This window comes from Neolamprologus brichardi, chromosome 3, assembly GCF_056152115.1.
Source record: "Neolamprologus brichardi isolate AB-2024 chromosome 3, ASM5615211v1, whole genome shotgun sequence".
Lineage (NCBI taxonomy): Eukaryota > Metazoa > Chordata > Actinopteri > Cichliformes > Cichlidae > Neolamprologus > Neolamprologus brichardi.
Genome location: NC_142106.1, coordinates 9,767,003 through 9,777,352, shown reverse-complemented (window position 1 = coordinate 9,777,352; position 10,350 = coordinate 9,767,003). Strand labels below are relative to the sequence as shown.

Genomic DNA, 10,350 nt, shown 5'->3' with positions numbered 1-10,350 from the left:
TGTTTCCCTGCATTTATATTTTCACACAGTTTATTTCTTACAGCAGGAAAACTGAACAGAATGTAAGTAAGAGGTTAGAGTGAGGATGACGTCACTTCATACAGAAAATACATGTTTGTCTGTTTTGATGATGAAGGACTTCTTTAGCTCTGTAAACAGCTACACTTGAGAGGACAGAGGTGATTTCATGGATAAATAACAATGTGTTTATCAGCTTTCATCATCGCAGTGCAGACGTGACGTCAGATCTATCAAAGTGAAGGCCGTCTCTCTGATGACGTCACAGAGCAGAGTGGTTCTGTCCAATAAAGGATCTCAGATCAGCTGCTGCCATCTTGTGGCCACAGTTGGTTACTGTCTCTGAAAGTTGTCTCATGTTTCCTGTTTTCCTGTTAACAAAGGCTGGAGCTCATCATGCTGAGAGGGCAGCAGCATTTTTTGGCTCTTCACACATGTTCATTATATTCTGATGATCCTGGATGGAGACAAACTACAGATAAGTGTGTTCAGCCCAACTAGTTGATCTCATTACAGCAGTTTGATGTTTCCCTTTGAATCCCCCTGAAGATCCTGACAGTGAAGCACGTACATAATACTCCAGCCTTTCAACTCTGAGCTTATTTAGTTCTATTAATACACTGAAATCTCATTTGTGTCATGAAGAAAGTCTTTAATCAAACAGAATTCAAAGATCAGAAACATTTCATATATGGAGTTAAACATGAATCATTGTTTCAACAATAGATTTATTGTTGTCATAAACAGACAAGAAGACAACAACAAACTGCTCCTCCCATTCAACACATGTCAGTCCATATCCCAGCAAACGAAATCATCTCCATTTACACATCAAATAGAAACATGAATCACTTGTAATGATTAGAAACTTGATAGAATTTCAAATCTAGTTTGGGGAGTCATTCAGTGAGAAACAGTGAAATGATTTTCCATGTGAAAAGGTGGACAGCAGAAACAGAAAGAAACAGTGAGAACTAAAAGAGAAACAAAGAGCTTTGGAACAACGAGGCAGCAGGAGGACAGCTGCAGTTTAACAGCTTCAATTCACTGACAGGAAACAACATTAGAAATATCATCATCCTCAACTCATCTGCTGCACTGACACTGACACCTTCAACAGACACACCTTCACTTTACCACCAGTTAAAATGTATGGAAACATCCTGTGAGTGAAAGTGTGTGTGAAGGTGTGTATGTGTGTGTTAGTATCAGGATCAGAGAACGACAGCTTTCCTCTGTTCCAGTCCAGATTCACTCTGATCCTCTGGAACTTCTTCTTTACTGAGAGAGCAGATTTAGTTGATGGTGAGCATGCTGAGTATTTACCTTCATAGAACCATATTGTCCATAATCCAGACCGTATGACTCCCTTCCTCTGCACAGACTCTGCTAACACACCCAGTGTCCACCCTGTACTGTCTCCAACATCAACATCCCAGCTGTGAGTCCCTGAGTTAAAGCCCTCAGAGCCCAGGACAGAGAAGATCGATCCATCAAACCTCTCTGGATTATCAGGAAGCTGCTGCCTCTTTCCTCCTCTCACACTGGTCAGATCTTCAGACAGGATGAGTTCTGGATGAGCAGTGTTTGGGTCCAGGATGAGAGGAGTGTAGGAGACCATGTCCTTCATGTTGTTCCAGATGTTGAAGGTCAGGTTGCCCAGGTGTTTGGCCTGGTCTATCAGAGCTCCTGAGGGCAGCTGTGGATCATCCAGCAGGGGGCAGCGCTGGACTCTTTCCACTGCAGCCTTGTAGTTGTGCAGGAATGAGACGTCTTCAGCTCTCAGCTCCTCCTCTGTGGCTCTGACTGTGTCTGAAAGAGCTGCTATCTCTCTGCTCAGAGCCTCCATCTTCTCCTTCATCATCCCACTCTTCTGCTCCTCTTCCTCCCTCAGTGCAGCCAGCCTGGCCTCCTCTTCCTCTGCTAGAAACTGCTGAAGCTTCTTAAACTGCTCCTTAATCTGCCTCTCTGTGTGTCGGGCCTAGACCTTAATGTGTTCTGCTGTTTGATCAAACTCCACTTGAACTTCTTCACAAACCTTTAACTTCTTCTTTAAGGGCTTCAGAGTTTCCTGAAGTTCCTTCTTGTGTTGTTGTGCAGCTTCATCGATGGGTCTGAATCTGTGATTGGTGTGTTTTTCTGAGTCTCGGCAGATGTGACACACTGGCTGCTGATGGTCCAGACAGAAGAGTTTGAGTTTCTCAGAGTGCAGACTGCAGAGAGCCTCTGAAGTTCTCTGATCTCTCTCCTGTAAGAACGACTCACACAGGTTCCTTAAAGCCAGATTTAAAGGTGGTTCTTCCATTGAAGATCTTCTCTTACAAACTGGACACTCGTGTGTTGGTCTCTCTCTCCACCATCTCTTCAGACAGTCTTTACAGAAGCTGTGGCTACATGACAGAAGAACAGGATCTCTGAAGACCTCCTGACAGACCGGACAGCAGAGATCCTCCTCTGATCTGGAAGCCATTGAGTCTGTGAGTGAAGCTGAAAACAGCAGACAGGAAGTACAGTCAGTCCTGGCTCCCCTCCCTCCTCTACCACCTTCACTGAAACTTCCTTTGAGTCGTGTTTTTGCTCAAACTCACATTCAGTGTGTGGAGCGTCAGCAGCTTGAAGCAGCAGTGTTGGAGTTTTCCACTTTTCTCTCCTGTAGCTGGACTCACTCAGAGGAAGCTGCTAGTTTGGTCCAACGATAAGTGTGAGTCTCAGAAGAATCAGTGGTGTTATTTCCTGTAACTAAGGGTGTGTTTCACTCCAAATTTCAGACATTAACCTGCCAGAAGTTGTAAAAGTTACTAATAAAGAGCTTTTCTCTCATTTCACATGCAGGTCAGAGCATGAAAGCTGTGATGCAGCAGTTTGAGAGAAATTGCTGCTGATATAAAATATTTTTTGTGGTTTTACAAAATATATAAAAGAGCAGAAAGAAAAGAAATAAGTGTAAAGAGTGCAGCAAAATGCATGTTTTAGTGTGAGTTGGTTCATCTGATCTGGTTGTGTAAAAGTCACTGCATGACACTAAGTGTTACTTTTGTGTTACTGACACTCATCTCTGACATCTCTTTCTCTTACTTTCTTTTTTCTGTTATTTACTAAAAATCTTTCAAAGAAATAATGAATTCTCCACACGTGTTTGAAGGTTGCTGATACGTTCATCTAGCACAGACCTATTGCTGGAACGCCAAGACAATTCTACTACAATGGCAAAAACAAGACGCAAGTCACCAGAGCTCTTTGTGTTGCTCGTGCATGAGGGAGAGAACTGTGACGAGCATCGTTCCCTCCAAGTAAGCAAATGAATGTTAATAGTCAAACATAGAAATTAACATTTGCAAAATCATTCCAGCTTTGTGGTGCATCTCCTCCAGGTGTGTAAATCACACATGCAGAGTGGTTTGAGTTCCTCAGAGCTTCATAAATGTCTCTTCCAGTTGTTTCTATCACTGTCCATATGACCAGAGTCCAAATGTATGCAGACATGGGTATAACAAACATACCAGTTAGTTTTGCTGTTTGTCAATGTGGCTTTCAGTTATCTTCAAGGCTGCAGGCCTTTGTCAGCACTCCTGTTTTATGGCCTCTATCAACCCTCATCACCTCATTTCATGCATTCTTCCTGTGGGGGGATACTTATGACTCCTCTATTGTCCTTTCGTCTCTGCAGAAAACCTTTTTTGGAAAGGGTATTGGATTCAATTATTTTACTGCTGTTATAACCCCACCTGTTGAGTCACTTCAGCAGTCTTGTTCATGATGCAAATGACAACAACAATGACACAAAGGAAGACCCTCTTCAGAGTGTCAAAGTATGCATAGCACAGTGACACAGCATTAGGTGATGTTCATAGGAAATTGCTGTCAGTCATTCCTCGTCACCACCATAGCTTCTGGTTTCTGTTCACAGAATAATGATGCCATCCTTGAACTTCCTCTCTGCACGGTCGATTGGAGCTTGGAACGCTCCCCTCATCCTTCAGATCTCCATCTGTTGTCCACAATCTCCTCGTGATTACCTCTGGAAAGCCCCGTGGCACAGCTCTCCATCCAATGCAGCTTTATGGTCATTGCTGTGGTTCCAGAATCTTCTCATGATGACCAGTAGGTCCCCAAACAGCATGACCTTTGACCTCAACCCCTGCCTGGGCTGTCAGCTATGGTCCCTACTTCTCGCTGGGTCTCTGAAGATTTCTCAGGAGATTCCACCCTTGGGATCATTTCTTCCAGCAATGCTCTGCTGCACCTGTATCTCCTTACTAGAGGAAAAACTTCTATGTGGAAAACATGTCAACCATCATCAAACCAAATTTTCCTTTCAGTTCAGTGAACTTCACTTATCAAAAAAATATAATTATTTATTATTTATTAATTATATTATTCGTTTATCACGTTTTCACTTTCACTTATAGGCCATCAAAGTGTTTCTTATCTTTACCCAAATGATTGGAGCAGAACTTAAAATCTATAAGCTGTAAAAACTTTATATTTGAAGACTGAAAGAGACCCAGGAAGTGGTCACAGGACGAGGGTGACAGACTGTCTGAAGTAGTTAGAACAAGACAAGGCTGTTGGACCAGGTGTGCTTGCTTTTGAAACTGTGTCTTAATTCCACCTGTTTCACATACAAGGGTCAGTTCTACAGGCAGGAACATGGGTGTGCCGTGGGCTCCCCAGTTTCACCCATTGTGGGTAACTTGTATATGGAAGACGTGGAAAAGAGGGCTTTGCTATCCTACCCTGAAACACCACCAAGTCATTGGTTCAGGTATGTGGATGACACCTGGGTGAACACACAAACCTCCATCTCTGGTTTCTTTGACTGGAGGTTGTTGATGATTTGATGATTTCACAACACTGTATGTGATGTCACTGGTGATGTCATCTTCTCCATCTGCTGAAATGAGTTAAAGTAAACACTTTTATGATTTAAGAATCTAAATGGACCAAATTATGATGACAGAATGGAAACAAAATACCACAATGAATAAGAATGAATATGTACAAACCTTCAAGTTTCCTGTGAACACATCGTCTCACCAGCAGAACCAGTAACACCAGTAGAACCACAACATAGACTGATCCAACAGGCAACAGCACAGAGAGAAGAGGAGGAGAGAGTGATGGAGGTAGAACCAGGAGGAGGTGTGTTTGTCTAAAATAAAGCAAACACTGCCAGTAGTGGTTTTAGATACTGGCGACACAGGCGGCTGCCCGGGGCGGCATCGTGGTGGGGGGCGGCATCGTGGTGGGGGGCGGCATCACGGGCATCGGCAAAAAAAAATAAAAAATGCTCGTACTCTTGCTGCCCCGACGTCAAGCAGCGCATATTCGGAATGGTACAGGCACCGATCGGCTTTCTATCGCCCATTTACTGGGAGTAAGAGCGCCCTCCGTTTGCGAGGTGCGCCTGCTGCTTGCGGCACAGGAAGGAGAGGGGGGGGGAGATTCTCTGGCTGGCTGGAGCAGCGTCTAATAACCAAGTCTCAAAATAAAAGAAAATAAAAACAAACCAACAAACACGAAAACACCAGACATCATGATACAGACTTATAATTTGCACCGATGTTTTTTCAAAATTCTATACATGAAAAGTGAGCGAGAGCCCTCGGTGCGCCTGCTCGCTGCTGAAGTCAAAGTAAACTTTATTGTCATCTCTGCTACAGACAGTCCAGTATATAGAGAGACGAGACGACGAGGCTCCAGTTACAGCAGTGCAAGTAAACAAACAATAAATATAAGAAGAGTAAGAAAATAAATATACACTTTAGGACTCGGGGAAAAGGGATCAATAACAATTTAAAATTTACAGTTTGATGATTTAAAGTCTCACACACAACCCGTCGAAAGGGGAGGGGGGCCGGCTGCTTCCAAATAGAGCACATTTCATTCATAATGTTGCAAATCCAAGCCCATTATGTATTCATGATCTGAATCCTGGGTTGTGTGAAATCTCAGAAATAAAGTGAATCTGTGAACTAAGGTGTAGGTGTGTTAGATCATGTTGTGGTGTTGGGGGATGGGTGTTCATACTGGAGTGCAAAATTAAAACCAAGATGGTCAAGAAAAGTTCAAAGCCATCAGGTCCTCAGTTTAGAAAAAAGAGAAAAGAAGAGGAAGAGAAACGAGCAAAAGATACAGGTAAGCAGATGTGTGATTGGATAATGGCAGGTCATCCTGAACCAATCAGAATCAGAATACTTTATTAATCCCTAAGGAAATTATGTGGGTTACAGTTGCTCCAAGAAGAAATGGTGAAAATAGTAACAGTAACAAACTAAACTCCAAACATTATGTTACAGATTTTAATATTAATTAGTCATTGTCAATTGTTGATTTGTCCTGTTCTCATTGTATGACGTATTATGATGGCTGTTTGGTAGCCATTTGCATACTATGTATACTCTCCCTCTCTCCATATGTGTGTGTGTACAACAGCTTTATGTTAATGTACAATCCTTAATATGTTTTGCCTGCCAAACAGGCTAGGACCGCCACTGAACACAGTCATTAAGTTGTCGTCACATTGTGAATGTTGAAACATGCAGAAACACAGACAGGTGAGTGTGTCACCTGTGACAGTGATCCAGCTGTTAGTGAGGGGAGGGGCTGTGTGTCTGTGAAGGTGTGTCTCAGCTGGAGGAGCCAAAGATGACATGAGGGTGTCAGCTTCACACACACTTGAAAATAAGAAAACGATTATTTAAATTTTTTTTTAAAAACAGTGTAAATTCTTTCATCTTTAATAAAATCATCAGCGTTGCTGCTTTACCAGGTGTAAACAAAGTTTAACATCCAGGCACCCATGAAAACAGAAGTTATTAAATTTAACGGAGTTAGAAGTTAACAGGAAGTTAACTAGTTTCCACCTAAACATTTCATACCATTGTTACAGGCATGGCCCTTTAAGGGTGAAGCCTGATGGGAAATGTATTATGGGATGTGTGTAGCGGGACTGCTGGTGTGGGTGTGTGGAGAGAGAGCGGAGAAGAAAAAAAGTAACGGTTAGCTACAGAAGAGACGGAAAGAAAAGAAATAAAAGGAATATAATAAGTCCCTCGACAGCCAGAGTTGTGTCGGCGATGCTCGCTGTGAGTAGACTGTTTCAGCCCACTGTACGCGGTGTTCGTGCCTTGGAGAAGAAATAAAGTTAGGTGAAGCAGTTTCCTACGCCTCCTTCGATCTTTTTGCTAGCAGAGTTGACCTGTATAGTAAGCTGTTACTGGCTACGAGCCAGTTACGGAACTTTCAAGTAACTGCCAGAGTTTCTTTACTACGGTTCGGGACCGTGGATCTGGCGCGGTAACACCATGTTCTGACTGAGAGATTTTTGAAAGTAATTCAAACGTACAGCTCTGCTATCACTTCCAACATAAGGACAGGAAACTAAACAGCAGTGGCGTTTGCAGGGTTACTGAAGCTGGACTACCTGGTATATAATGTTGTGCTACGTGATTGCTAGCGACACAGCTATGTTAGCACAGCATTAGCACAGTGAAGCTGGAGGATGAACGCCAACTTTTTTCCACTCGATAAAAGTTAACGAGGGATTCTGGTGGTCTGGGACAAATGCAATTGCATAGCAGGATGCTATACACGGGCCAATTTTTGGTTTTTGGCTAGTGTCGAGACAAACGCCGGTCTCTGCGATTCTTTTGGTCCTGGTAGAGATCACTCTGAGATGTTTCCATGTTTTACACAATCCTTTTATTACCCATTATTCTTACAGATGCATCTGGAGATCAGCACACTGCATTCCTATGCAGTCCTATGCTAAAGGCTGATCTAAAGAACTCCACACAACAGTTACAGTTATAACCTCTGGTCTCCTCCCCCCTACAGTAAACACCCCACAATGGAAATACACTAGTACAGTGGCCAAGGGTGCTGACACCCTGACCCCCATCTCCTTTTATGGTAGTGCCCGTTTGCCCTTTGTCTGCTCCTCACCCCCCAGTAACTCTTGCTACTGTCCTGGGGGTGGGGGTTGATTGTCCTCCTGCCCTGCACCTCAGTTCTTTGTTCCCATCCAAGGCCTATTTTCTATTTTGTATCCTTACACCCATTACCACAATATTATAATGTTTCAAGCAATCACAACTATATTCTCTTTAACGTTGATGTACATTAAGGAATCTATTCTCAACAATCCCCCTTTTGATCTCTCCAATGAGAGATCACATCACACCTCTCCTTCATCCTAGGGCATAACTGGTTTCCTAAACCTGACCAGACCTGGTGTGAATGCTTTCGTCACTTCCTGAGATAAGCTCTGTTTAACTGCTTGAGAAGGGTGGTGTGAAGTAGATAGCCTTCAACATCTATTCCCTCAGTCTTCTTTTTCCAGCGTGGGGTGAGTCTCTGCGTTCTTCCGTCTCTTCTTTCTTCAGTCTCAGGGGTAGACTACCCTGAGACCTTGCCACAGACCAGGGGATTATTCTGCCCCTGTGGTTGAGGTCTGGGTGTTCTCTGACCCGTCTGAGTCAGGGCTCGATTCCTCCTTTGGTGTTCAAGTTGCTCCTTGTTCCTTCACCGACCTTCCTGGCTCCTCAGCTACTGCACACTGGCTCCAGTGGTACCCGGCTTCGCCTTTGCCCTTCAGTCGAACAGCATGCGATGTCCTGTCCACCAACTCGATTGGTCCTGCCCACCTCGGCTCCAACCACTTTCTTTTAATCACTTTCCGACGTACCCACCAGGCTTCTGACAGTGTGCTTCCTGCAGCAAGCTGTGCTCTCTCTCTTGCTCGCTCTTGAAGCCTTCTCTCCAGGTCTCAGTCTGCATCTTATGAATGATCTCCTTCCATCAGTTTGGTCACTGAACCTGTAATGAAAAATTAAAACTACCCCAGCAAACCCCTTTTGCCACATGGTCCTTGCCATGTGTCAATTCAAAACAATTAGAGATGCACAATAAAGTTGCACATTCTCTCTTAAAAATTCCAGGGCTTCTCCCATAGAGTAGCTCTGCTCCAGGCCTGTAAACCTGTGTTTAAAAAATTGACCAGTGGTGTTTCCTGTTGCAAATCATGTGATTAAATCATATGATTAACCCTCTGCTGTAGAAAAAGTGGTGTAGATGTTAGCCCAGTGCATCTTGTATGCACACTTTCTCACAGTGACCTCTGCACTGTAAACAATACAAGGTCATGAATAACACACCGCTGTTAAATTCACAGACACAGAAAGTGGCAATTAAAAGGTTAAGTCAGCATGGCCCAAAAGCCCATGCAACCTGTTGCTGTCATCTTTCTGCTCCTGTAAAAAGAAACATACATACATACATCCACCCTTTTGTCTCTCTGGGTGGAGGTGCAATCTTGCATATTGGTGTCAAGTCAGTCAAGTTTTTGTCTGTCCAGTCAGTCCCCGTGTTTACTGCTGATAGCAGAACCTCTTGTGTCACATTAAGTTTCTACTGCCAGCAATATGACGACATTTCAAAAAGAACAAAAAAAGAATTTTAGAATGGATTACCTCGCGAAATCCTTTTAGCCAGGGACTCATTATCTAATTGCGTCCCAAATAAGTGACTTTCTCCAGAGCCCATTGTAATGTGGAGAAGCTCAGTTTGCGATGATTTTCAAGCAAAAATTTAGTATAGCGCTTTCAGATCCAATCGTGCAGGCCTGCTTGTAAGAGAGAAAATTGTCAAACAAAACTTTCAGTGCACTGTTAAAAAATAAAAAATACCAGAATAACCAAATATATAAAATCGTAGTCTTAGGACTTGTCCCAGAATATTCCTTCTCTAAAAAATAAAACACACCAAATCTAATTGGCAGGTTCAACTTGGTAACAAAAGAAAAATGCATCAGCCAATTAAATCCCCCCAACTTTTCCTGTTCATGCATTTTGTACTTATGTATGTCATTTTATTTACCTTCCCCCTTTTTTCTGAAACAAAACCCCTTTTGCTCCACCTTTTTGTTTCAGAAACACCTAAATAAAATTAAAAATCTCAATCATAGTCAGGCACAGCTAAATCCTAATGCTTGCGAGTTACCATAGGCAACCACGCTGTGTGTTGTTAACCCCTTCTACAGGTACCCTTTTGTGATGTGTGCACTTCCTGTATGATTTTGTGCTACCCCAGTACATGTAGGGTGCACGTGAGGTGTTGCCTTTCCGTTTTGTCCAGCAGTGCACTTGCATACCTCAGTGCTTGTCTTCCTCCCCCTTTTGTGGTGGTCTGGACACTTTTTCAATTCTTCACTTCAAGTCAGTCGTTTGTCTCCCTGGATTCCTTAACCGAATTTGATTCCCCAAAATAAAACAACAGCAATCCTCTGTCCTCACTTGCTCCTCTCCCACTTTGCAGTCCAATAGCAGTCAG

The 10,350-nt window shown here is 43.2% G+C and overlaps 1 pseudogene; it reads right to left on the bottom strand.

The window, feature by feature from the left end:
* Window positions 1–1,099: 1,099 nt before the first annotated feature.
* On the bottom strand, window positions 1,100–2,488 carry LOC148103421 (nuclear factor 7, ovary-like; annotated as a pseudogene).
* Window positions 2,489–10,350: the final 7,862 nt, after the last annotated feature.